This window comes from Gymnodraco acuticeps, unplaced genomic scaffold (genome assembly GCF_902827175.1).
Source record: "Gymnodraco acuticeps unplaced genomic scaffold, fGymAcu1.1, whole genome shotgun sequence".
Taxonomy (NCBI): Eukaryota; Metazoa; Chordata; class Actinopteri; order Perciformes; family Bathydraconidae; genus Gymnodraco; species Gymnodraco acuticeps.
This window is the reverse complement of record NW_022990502.1, coordinates 2,405,856-2,418,769: the sequence shown is the minus strand read 5'-3', so window position 1 is coordinate 2,418,769 and position 12,914 is coordinate 2,405,856. Positions and strand designations below refer to the sequence as shown.

General features: G+C 40.1%; 1 protein-coding gene across 1 annotated transcript in view; it reads right to left on the bottom strand.

Moving 5' to 3' along the window:
- LOC117553031 (CXADR-like membrane protein) overlaps window positions 1-12,914 on the bottom strand; it is a 101,453-nt gene that overhangs the window by 10,548 nt on the left and 77,991 nt on the right.

Here is a 12,914-nt window from a genome sequence, read left to right as displayed (position 1 = left end):
AATAATCACTCCTAACTGGATCATAACATATTGGGTATAGGATTATCTTGCAGATGCTACTGTTTAAAATGAGTCCAAACCCCTTGAAAAAGGCCAAAATGTTTCTTTGCAGAAGTACTTTTTTCGAAAAATGTTTCCTGGCAAAGATGATCAATGTTCACAATAATTGTATTTACCAGTACAAATATTTGCCAATATGTCCATGCAATTCATTTGTACATATCAGGAGAATGATAAGAAACGAATGCCCTGGATTGAAGATGAAAATGAGGAATCCGTTTACTTAAAATCTTTAAATAAAAGAATCAGGTGTAGTTGCCATATTCTGATGATCATCAAAGGAGGAAACAAATGCACAGTTCAGGAGATCAAACCAGTGTTCGTGTGATTGGAGGACATTTCAACTACAGTAAATATTTAATAGCCAAACACTTTTCCAGGACAGAGTGCCACCACAGATGCATTTAAAACCCACCCACATCATACATCTACTTTCAACCATATGTAATGGAGAACTATTTAACACATGCAGGCACACGTGCACACACACACACACACACACACAATCCCACAGTATGGAGTAAGTTACACTAATAATAACACAAGAAGGATACACGGGACAATGGGTAAGATCCAGAGGGGATATCAGCTTACGGAGCGCAGCAGCAGAGTTATACTGGCACTGCTGCTGGGATGGAATTACCAAGAGCTGAGGATGAAAGCCTGAGCTTCCAATTGTTTCCTCTTTCATTTATTTATCCTTTCTTGGACACTGATCAACTGTAGGGACTGTGATGTCCTGCTGGCTGGACACATTTGTTGGAGAGCACAAATAGAACAGGGAAACGTGTGTGTGTGTGTGAGTGTGTGTGTGTGTGTGTGTGTGTGTGTGTGTGTTTGCATTGGCCTGGGTTACAATTGCTTCTCTGTGTATCAGTTTTAAATCATGTCTGTGTGTGTTATTAGCAGTTGATCTACATGTGTCTTATGTATGTGTGCAGTATGTCAAGGTGTGTTACAGCATCTGTGCAAAATTAAGTTACACTGAAAAATCTGAAACGTTGAATTTAGTTAATATGAAATCTGTTGACATAATACATTGAATTAAAGTCAATATTTCAGTTTTTTCAGTGTAATATTTTCATTTTTGTATGTTGATGTGTACGTGCGTGGAGGTGTTTGAACATCGGAATGCATGACGTCTAAAAATATGTCCATTAGCTGAAGAATGCATAGATAAGATACAAACAAGCATGTATCTCTCGAAGTCTGCATGATTATGAGCTCAACGTGTCTGAGTGTGTGCTTCTGAATATCAGTGTGTGTGCATGATTGTGGCTCACATGCAGGCACACTGCTGTCTGCGATTATCGCCGCAAAATGTCCGGAGCCTGTTGGCGAAAATGTCATGGAGAGCTTTGTTTTCATGAAGAAGCCCTGGGGTGAGTTGTGCTCCAATAAACTCTCTCCTGCTCCTCCCAGTGGAGTTCTCGCCGACCAATTATAGTGGCAGTGGGAGCCAGCGGGACGCAGAGGGCCCAGTTACCACTTCAAACCGTTGCATATCACAACGCCTTCCTGCCTGCTTGCTCATATGCAAGTCAGCACATCTACTGAACTCTGAGGCTGGTACCACACAATGCTCTGATCTTAGGAAACACAATTAAAATAGAAAGAATAATAAAAGAAAGGAGGGCAAACTCCCTCCAAGATTTCTCCTGGTTCTTTGAATTGTTCCTTTTTTTCATCCGGTTGTCATGTATGTATGATATGGGGTGTGATTAAATGTGTTTATGATATGTGTTCAGACTGGAAGCTCAGCTCTGGAATTATGGTCTGATGCTAAGTGTAAAGTGGAACATGTTTTATACTAAAGATGGGGATTTAGATACATATGCCAGGGCTAAAACATTATGTAACACACTGGTTATGTCTGAATCCATCTCAAAGCCAATTGAAATGCTTGCTTTGCTGGCCTATCTGTTTTTAAGAGTACGCTTCCTTGTTGATAAAGCTTATAGTTGATGTGTGTAGACGGTGGAAGCAGGGAGAGGCATATACGTGCCTTGATCCCTGCCGAGTCGACGCACAACTGTTGATTGGTGTCAGTGCCAAAAAAAGAAAGAAAGGTGATCCAGAAGGTGAATGATATGTATGAGGCTTGTAGTATTTACATTAGTATCTAGATCATTACTTTTGAAAGGTAGTTACATATTTGAGGGTTGCTGTTTCATAATTAGGTCGGACAAACATAACAAATCTAGGAACCTTTCAAGAAAATTCCAAAGGATCTCTAGAAATCAGAATTGTCCAGAATTTGAAGATGCAAGTGAAATGAGACAACATGTAAGATTGATGAGCTTCCTGGTGGCAATGCCAGTGGTGCTGTGTCGGGAATATATGACAAGTAAACTGAGACATTATTAAGCCTTCCTTGTTATTGGGCCAGCAGTTTACCAATGCCAAAAAACAGACCAACTGGTAGTTGTAGGGTCGAAATGAGAGCATTTATGTTTATCAACGTTTTGAGTTCTTAGATATATCCTTAATACATGTTGAGTGGGGTTGTTAAGGCAATCGCCCAAGAGTGGGTGATCGTGCAGAAGGAACGTGTGTGAAGGAAACAACAGTTTAAAATATTGCAACTTTAACGGTTGAAGTTATTCCTTCCTCCCACTTTAAAGAAAGATAGGTCAGCCCACTTTTGTTGACGCACTAGATGTGAGCCAAGGGAGCTTTTTGAGCAATGGCTGAGTTGACGTGTATGGGTAGAACATGTAAAGACAAATCAGATAAAGAGGAACTTGCAAGCGTGGGAGGATTCGACCAGCTGGCTGAAAGAGTGGGAAAATGGACTCTTTGTGAAATGTGGAACTTTAGCTTTATGCTTTGCTGTCTGCTCAGATGTATGCTCATTCAAATCTTCAGTGTTAAGGCCCATCACATTAACTATGGTTATTCAATCAGCTGTTAAAGTGTGTTTATGACATAAGGGTATTAAATACAGCTGAGGGCCTTTGCTGCCTGTTATCTCTGTTCATGTTTCCTGTCAGTCTCTGCTGGGTAAATTCTTATATAAAACTGAAATACAAACAAAGTCATGTGTTCTTGATAGCCTGAAATACATATTTAGGTCAGAGTTGATGCAAATATAAGTCTTATTAAGAAAATGCCTCAAGTAATTTCACTTAAGCATCAGGTAGGGCTTTAAGGCCCGGACACACCAAGCTGACACCAAAGAACTGACACAGACGGACCCCTGACTGTTGTGTCGCCTCACGTCTCTACGTCTTGGCCATGTGTCGCACTGGAACACACCGCAAAGACGTAAGCCGGCGGCCAAGAAGCACGCATGAACTGCGCATGCGTGAGTGGCAATAACTCTCCTTACCAGCAGGCGGCGGTAGTGTGTATTCGTCATTCAAAAGAGGCAACAACCGGAAGACAGACTGCGTGATATAAACAAACAACAAATAGCGTGTGCGTTCCATTTTCCCTCTACAGCAAGAAGCTCATGGGGCTTTCCCGAACCTGTGTCGAGAGCTGGAGTTAAATGAAATCTCACATTTGCCTTCTTAATCATTTGTTTGGGTCCCTCACTTCCGTTTCGCTTCTCATGCACTGATTCGCTAAGCTGAACAGCCAATCAGAGTGGTTTCTTTTGCCGACAGCCTTTGGCCGACTGCCCGCCGGATCAACATGTCGAATCGGTGGGTTTTCGGCCGAAAAGGTGTCGGCACGGCTGAAAAGACACGATGGTGCGGGACACACCAATCTGAGTAGGGCGACAGGACGCTCATCGTCGGCCTGACGCCCATCGACGGCCACAATCGGCTTGGTGTGTCCGGGGCTTTAGACTACACGTTTGAAATATGAATAAAATATTTTGAAAGTTTAAAGTGAAAAAGAATAACGTTTACCAATCCCCTTTAGCTCACTGCTCATCTTTGCTACAGGCTAGATGCTGCAGGCAACGTTAGCTGCTATAAGTACGCACACATGGCTGAAAATGCTCTTGAGTTGCATTATGGGAAATGTAGGCGCAAGGTTTTGACAAGGAATAATAAATGCAGGGAATAGAAAAGATGATAATCTGGTTTTCATAATAATTGATATTTCCTGATTGAACTGTAGCTGATTAGCACTGTTACAGTATGTACATAACCTATACATTTCACGTTCAGAAAAAGAAAGAGCACATATAGCCTATGTGCATAAAGTAGCAATGTCATCTCTGTACTTTGGTAAAGCAGACTCCGCAAACATTGAAATACCAACTATGCTTAGTTAACAAGAACAGCCTGGATGTTTTCATTAAACAGGGTCAACAAAAACAGCACATAGTGTCTTTATGTTCAGCGGACTGCACCACGGCTCTCCTGCAGCATTTTAACCAACAGGTTCCTGGCAGCCTGCCCTCAGTACAGTGCAGAGAGCTTTTGCTACACTGCACCACTGCACAGGACCATGAGGGACACAAAGTAAATGTTGCATCTTAATGAACCAAAGATTAGACGCAACCAAAACAAAAAACCTCTGCCAACACCAACACATCTGCAGCCTCTGGAATAATCCCTCAAACTCTTCTAACATCACCTTCTAAATAAATCTGTGCTTAATTTCAGACAAATCCAAGAAAGAGTGAGAATACAACGACAATAGAATTACTTTTTCATTCACTTCAACAACCTGCATAGCCTGATGCCAAACATGGGTAGTGCACTGAAACAACTGACATGTTTACTTTAATTAAATGTATTAGACAGATTTCATATAACTGTATCAGGTTAGTTGAAAGCAATAATATTAAGTTTGAATATAAACTATTAGGTTCAACTTAATATAATTGCTTTCAACTTACCCAATACAGTTATGTGAAATGTATTGACATAATACATTTAATTGAAGTCAATGTTTCAGTGTGTGAATGTTTGCCACACAGTTTTTCTGACACCCAGTATGTAATGTATGTATATGTTGTGTTTTGTGGCGTGCCGCCACCCTCCTGTACCTGTTTCTCTGCACATTAGCTGCTCTGTGAGGCATGCAATCATTCCTCTGCAGCCTTGAACACTTGAGGATGAGCAGGAGAACTGGCACTCACAATGATTCATCCTTTATGTCTGTTGCTACGACTGCTATTGCTCTGGCCACTGAGAATGAAACACTCCCCAGTTTAGTGCATTATCTGTGCAACAATGGTACACTAAACTGGTGCTTTCTTTGTAATTTAAGGATTGGTGGGAGGCTTAACAGAACAATAAAATGAGTGTGAACTCACTTATGTATAACGTCATTATGGGAATAGGGAGAATATAATTGATATCCATCCTGTACTGTATGTTGTTATGGGAAAATCGAATGCTTACACTCCAATCGTACTTCCGCTTTCTCTGCTTTTAAAACTGCATCATGCTTGATCTATGCTGATGTCTACATATTTCACCTCACCGCGACTAAGAATCCCTTAAAGCCCATAAACCCAGACTCAGGGTTTTCTTGCTTTCTGTTTCTCTCTTTCGAAACTCAAGATGAACAATTTCTCCTCATCAGTAATGTATTCAATGCAATGTGTTACAATAGAAAGCCTATTTTTGTTGTAATATATTCATCTTCTTCTGTTTATAAGTGACTGTTATTTTTTATAAATGTACTGTGGTGCCTTTTTATTTATGCCTCTTAAAGTGTGTATATGTAAACATGTGTCTATGTTTGATTATGTAAGTGTATATACAGTATATAAGTGGGTGTACAGTAGGGATGGGTATCGTTTGAAATGTATCGATTCCGATTCCGATTCTGCTTATCGATTCCGGTTCTTATCGATTCCCCGTTTCGATTCCAAAATTGTAAAAGAAAGAGGTCAAATGTTTAGATAGCAAAAATATATTTATTCTTTCAAGCTTGTAACTGCCTACGCCTACGTCTGTGCAGATATGTAGGCTTTCTTTGCAATACTAAAGGGTTAGTCTACTGTGTATTTGGTATGGGTACCCGGTACCCGGAATTTTCTTATCGGTTCTCATCATAATCATAATCGATCGTACATACATAAAGGTGACACAGTATGCGCCTGACAAATCTTAAGCCTATCAAATATGATATTACACTGTCAGCTATATCTCTTAGCCACTGTAAGATAGGACGTGCATGTCTTCCTCTCCACCAGCCTGACTTGATACCTGCATATTCTGATTAATCTGAAATGTGACACTCAGAAACAGCAGAAAGCAGTCAGCCATGTGTCTCCCCAGCAGTTCCTCCAGCAGCGCTGCGGAAATGTGTGAGCTTCACTTTGCACCGCCTGGAAGATATTTACTGTAGTGTGTCCGCTACAACCATTGCACCAAACTCATCCTTTAAAATTCAAACATATATAACCTGTAAGCAAAACATTAAAAATGACGTTTCAATATTTATTCTAAAATAGAGTTGACATGTCTGTTCAATGAACATGTGTTGAAAATGTTTAACAGCATAGTCATATTAAAGGTGGGGTAGGTCATTTTGGAGAAACCAGCTTGAGTGCGCTAGAATTTGAAAATACACAGCCGGAAGAAATCTGCCCCTTCCTTACAGAGCCCCTCCTCCAACACACACGAACGCGCACATGACCAATGAGGGCACGAGATAAGTTTGTGCACAGATGGAAGGCTGACAGGCAGGTAGGCCATCCAGTTACTTTAGCCGGGCCGGCTCAGATGATTGGTCGTGCTTTTTACAGTGCCACGACTTCCACAGATGACATTTTTTAATGGATTTTTTGTCAAAGCACTTCAGATATTCATTGCTATCGGGATGTTAAGAGCATTCCATGGAATATAACAAAAAGTGTATCTCGAGCCGGTTTCTCAAACGGTTTCTTACCTACCCCACCTTTAAAGGCACATGCTGTACATAATTCACATATGAACCTGGAAATGAGCATAGACCCAAAACAATGTTCAGTAAAGCTAATCAAATCAGACATAGACTGGTAAAAAGCTATTTGAATTGGCCTTCCATAAAATACATTTTTTATAAACTGTGAATTTGATCCAATATTTGCTTCTGACTTTTGCATCCAAGGAAAGCTTCTTTGACTGTCACCAGGTCTTTGTTTAACTTTGTTGTACTAGGTGGTGAGACCTGCAGTAGAGCCTGCATTGTCGTCACCACTGTGACTTGATTATTCCATTCAATTATTTCTGACAGAACATTGATTTTTGCTTGTGAGCAAACGTTTTGTACAAAGCCAGCAAATCGAATAAATAATTGATTACACGTGATAGCCTTGAACAGAGTTGCACTGAATTAAACACATACAAATGTTCTCCTGGTAGCAGATCCACTCACAGAGTCAGAGGGATTTTACCATCTCTTTTTTTGCTTCATTCAGAGATCTTTTATACTCAGGTCTTTAAAAAGTCCGGAGAAGAACATGAAGTTTGAAACTTGATTCAGTATGTGTGTATGTCATGTAGATGGAAGATAGAGGGAGGAGGGAGAGTTGGATGTCAAGTAGGTGTATGATATGTGTCCCTCTTGTTTTTCCCTGAATGATCAGATAATTTCATTGCTAAAGTTTTATTCTCAAAAATGTATTCTGACAGCAAAATCTAATGTTTCTGATGATGTTTTAAATTGATAAAATCCACTGCAGCTGTACGATAACACATTTAATATAAGGAACCATACAAGCAATGCATACATTCAATACACTCAATACATTCTACTTACATTCTACTTAAGTACATTCTACTTTTCAAACCAATGTTTTCACTCACATTCATTCACTTTAACATTCATATATTCACATCTTCTTTTAAACACTTATGGTCTGATAGCTAGCCTCAACATGGGGAAATGTTGACATTACAATTCATATTTGGACAAGGTAAAAAAAGGATCACACTGTTATACTAATAGTGACAAATGATTGTTCCAGTGAACAGAGTATTGTTATAGCTGTCGACAGCCCTAGTTTCTACAGAATTTCAAAGCTCTTGTTCACAACTAAATATAACATTAGATGCAAGTTTTGACAAACTGGAATTGTGCTTTAAAGTGAAGTTTAAAGCTACAATGTTTCTAATTAGTATTATTTTCTCGGCAAGTGGAGCAGGAGAGTGAAGGCAACAGGAATGCTAAGAGAAAATGCTTTATTTTCAGGCTTGTTCCACACAAGGCAAAACAGAACAGAACTTCAAATTACAAAACAAACAGTGGCGTTTTCTCCTGGAGGCCAAGGGAAGCCAGGCTTCCCCTGTTTTTACGGATCGTAGTTATAATTTTAATAAATAAATAAAAACACTTCGTTTAGTTTCGGAAATTCTTTGTTGTGTGTTGCCGCCGGCCCGTCTCTCCCCCATTCTCATTGAGTATTTTACAAAGAGTGAAACAGCGCCCCTCTAGATGTTATGGTGAAACAGTAGATTGCACTCTCTGTTGCGAGAGGAGGCCAGCCGAAATTGGCTTCCCTTGGTGAAAAAAAATGGAGGGATTGACCAATCAGATGAGGCTCACATCATGCCCCTGCCAACCTGTGATTAGTCAGGGAAGCCAGAGGCGGCTGGCTTCCCTTGCCTCACAATCCAATCAAATCGCATCAACTTAGTGTTGCAGTGACGCATCCTAAAATCCGGAAGTAAGCTGCGCTCGGTTTCCCTCATGTTTCCCTCGACAAAAAAGCAATGGGATTTCTCCATAGGATTTTGGAAAATAGCTAAAAATAAGGTCAGTGGAAAACGAACCTGTTAGATAAATGCACGTTTTGTTCAGTCGGATAATATCCACATGTCTACCCTACTTTTATAATTTTCTAATCATAAATCTAATTGATAGAAGATAGATAGCGTCACTGCACCACTCTCATCGCCGTTAGAAAGTAGCAAGCAACTGAAGCAAGTGCAATTATGGAGGGGGGAGATTTGGAGTATTTAATCAAAAATAATTGTACTAAACTTCCACTACAGCAGCAACAACAAATACAATCTGATGACAGGCCAATGCCCAAACTGGAGCTGTGTACAGAGAGGAAAAAAGGAGCGAATCGGACGTAAAACGTTAAAGGTCTCCTGATTTAGTTTGTGAATGAATGCTTATTAGAGTTTCGGCTGGAGAGTGCGTGCGGACCTGTCGGTTAGATAACAGGCGTGTGTAAGTCCTGCATCTGATACAAATGTGTGTAAAATGATACCGGGTGCTGTAATCACTCATCTGGTTACGTTATTACATTGACCACCACACCCCCGACTCAAAAGAAAGGACGTATTATTGGCTTCCCCTAATTGTTGTCCCCACGCCACGCTACTGAAAACAAGCAAGAATAGAACAACAACTAAACAGAAAAGCAATACCTAAATACAAGCTGAACTAATGAGGAGCTAAAGAGCAGGGCTGGTGGGGAACAGGTGCCACTAATACTGTAATAGCAGGACAGACTATCAGAACAGGCGGGAAAACACACAAAGACAGGAAGTTAAAACAGACACGAAAGGGTGAGAATTATTTTCAAAGTAAAACAGGAAACACAAAAACAAAGAACATGACAGTTCACGCAAATACAATCAGATCTCTTCCACCTTCCTTAGACCCTACTTATTCATGCTATCAGGAAAAAAACAAGAAATATATTTGAATAAATTATATTGTAAGTTATTTCTAATGATGCTAAGAGTAATCAGAGTCAACCGCTTTTCATTTCATCACCAATATGTTAATGCTGGTGCTAACTACTTTCAATAGGAAAGAGTTGGTTACTCTGCATAGGACACATTGATTTAATTTAATGATCATCATGAAGAATATAAACATCTAAAAGTAGTTGGTGGTGCAATTATTCTTTAGCTATTACTGTGCAAATGTTCACTTCATAATAATAAATTAAGAGCATAGGCATTAATGTGTCTGTTGCCACTTTAACAAACCAACAGAAGAGGTAAAGTTACGCATTACTCCTGTGTCATGTCAATGACATCGGGAGGTAAAAACAGACTGCAGTTATGTAGATATTGATAAATACATTAGCTGTCATTTCAATGTAATTGTATTCATTACACTTACTGACATACACTGTCCATTACCATCTCTCCATGCTAAAGTGAGGTTATAGGCCCCTCACGACACACTTATCCACAGTCAATAAGAAGTTGTCATTAGAAGATTAAGAGCCATTCTGATTCTTGTGCCAAACGATCATTAGACTCTATGTCTTGATTACATCATTTATTTTATTTTTCAGCTGCGCCAAAGTATGACCAGATGTCCTTATAAGCATTAACATGCTGCACCATGTTTTATATCTGTTTTGCTGACTGTGCAGCCTGTCCAGCTAAAACGATGAAAATTAGTTTTAGTTATGATCAATATGATCTGGTTGTGAAAAGTTACACCATTTGGCATCACTGATTGTGTGATGCACGGTTTCCATAAAATCTCCCCCCAAATTTTAAACACTAAATAAAAATGCTATTAAATGTACTGTCAGTGCTTCTCAGTATGATGCCCAGCTGCTTTAGGGCAGCGTGTTCCTTAGCATTGACCCGCTCCAATCAATGTGCCTAATACACTTTTGGAATGAAAAGTAATTTTTTCTGCAATTTGTAACTTTCCAACTTGCTGACAAGTTTCATTGGAAACGCTGACTGTGTGTATATGAAAATGTGTGTGCTATCCTGACACACACTATAACTCTAAATTGCCAATGAACATCCTTTTGAGTCTGGAAGAGATACGACATCAAAAAGCACTATAATGGAATGTGGCTGACACTTATTTTACTGGATTTTGCAGATTCTTATTTTAGGTGTCACATTCCATGTAAAGTTCTTTACCGTCAGAGCAAGATTGAATGTGTTTATAACTAAGGATATATTTGATTGCAGGTAGTTTGATTCAGTTTAACAAAAATAATGCAGTGAATTTTGAGATAATTTTAAAAGCAACAGATGTGACTAAATTAGAAAACTAAATGCAATCAGGGGTGACGTTAAGTCTTGCACCTGTGATATGCATCTGGTTCGTTTATAACATTTGCATTTACACTTCAACTGATAAAAGGGTAGTTCATTTGTGAATATTATCCTGCTGATCAAATCTTATTTTCTGCAATATTCCAAAATCCAAATGGAAAAATTCCAATTTTGTTGAGGGGGCTTTTGCGATCGTCCGGGGTCAGCCTATATAAGAATAAGTCATCACTGCACCCCTCTATAGGCAATCAGTTTAGGGATACTATAACTTACTTAAACTTTGTTCATATAGAGTGATATCCAGTTAATGAAACTGTCTTATGTTGGGCTTGAGTAAGTGCTGTTGTTACCTTGAGACACAGTCAATTCAGACTGGAGCAGTGCTGGAATTGGGCCGGTACTCACCGGTACGCAGTACCGGCACTTCTGGTTCTGACCCATGGAGTACCGGCACTTCTTGCTCAGTACCGGCATGCTGGCGGTACTCCGGTACTCATGCACCGTGCCAGTACTCAACACTCTCCCGCCGTTCTTATTATACATCCATATATATATATACAGCCGCCCGGTACTCAGTAGATGCGTCATGAGGTGCCGAACGGACATTCTCATCGCTCTAACCGCTGGAGTTTCACAGCGGCTGTCAGCTGTTTACTCCTGTCATTCAAACAGAACGTGCTGGAGAGGGGGGCGGGGCTTATCTTCTCCATGTAAATACTGTGGTGGAAACGACTATGTCAAAATTAACCTATTTGACCGTGATTTAATAGTAATACATGTTTCAAAATAATAATAATGCCGAAGTAACAACATACTGAAAACTGTTAGTAAAACCATGTTTTAATACTTTACAATTTACATACCTAGATGCACGTGTGTTGTGTTTATGCAGTACAACTCCCACCCAGTGGGTGGCTATGTAGAGTGATAGAACAGAGCAGGCACGCCCCCGAGAGAAGGAAAGCAAATCACGTCACAAATTAGCATTTCTAAAATGTTAGCGTGGATTAATAAAAGTGCAAAAAGACAGCGGTTGTCGCCGGAAGAAACTTCAAATACAGAGAATGCTGTGCCTGTGTTGGAAATTGTGTCTGATGGGGAGCTTTCTTTGGTTGATCCTCCTGCTCCAAGTTCTAGTGCATTAGCATTAGCACTAGCTCCGCCGCCTCCTCCAGAGCCTCTAACGTTAGCTGCTGCTGGCGCAACTGCCACCACCAACACCGGGCAAAGCGATGCACCTGACTGCTGGACAACGGACCAGGTGCAATATTTTTGCAAGACCAATGCATGGCTCCTTCTTAAAGATAAGAAGCTAGGATGTCGGATATGCAGAGATCATGTCAAATCTTTGGGAATACACACTGGACAAGGACTGAAACTGTCAACTGAATGGGGTGAGTGTGCAGTGTCTCATTTCGGTGTTGACAAGGGCAAACAACAAGCTAGCCTGAGAAAAAAAATCAAAGAACATAAAGAATCACAAGCCCATGTAAAAGCTGCTGACATCCTTACATCTGCTTCACGTGAAACTATTCAACATCAAGTGCAGTCTATGCATAAATCTGAATTAGACACCACTATCAGAGTTTTTCGAACGGCATATAAAATTGGCAAACATAGCCGGCCATTCACAGACATGCCAATTGATTTGAATGTACAGAAACTGAATGGGCTGAACGTGGGCAGGGTTTTGCACTCCAATAAAACCTGTGGCGAAATCATCGACCACATAGCTCATGAGCTGAAGAAAAAAAATGGCAAAAGACATTACAGAAAACCAAAGAAAACTCTGTGTTTTGGTCGATGAATCTACCACTATTAGTGGTAAAACGGTGCTTGTTGTGTGTCTACGCTCAGCATTAACTGATGCTGAGCCCGAAACGTTTTTTTGGGAGCTAATCGAGTTGGATGGAACAACGGCTGATGACATCACAAAGGCGTTAATGGAGTGTCTTGGAAGAG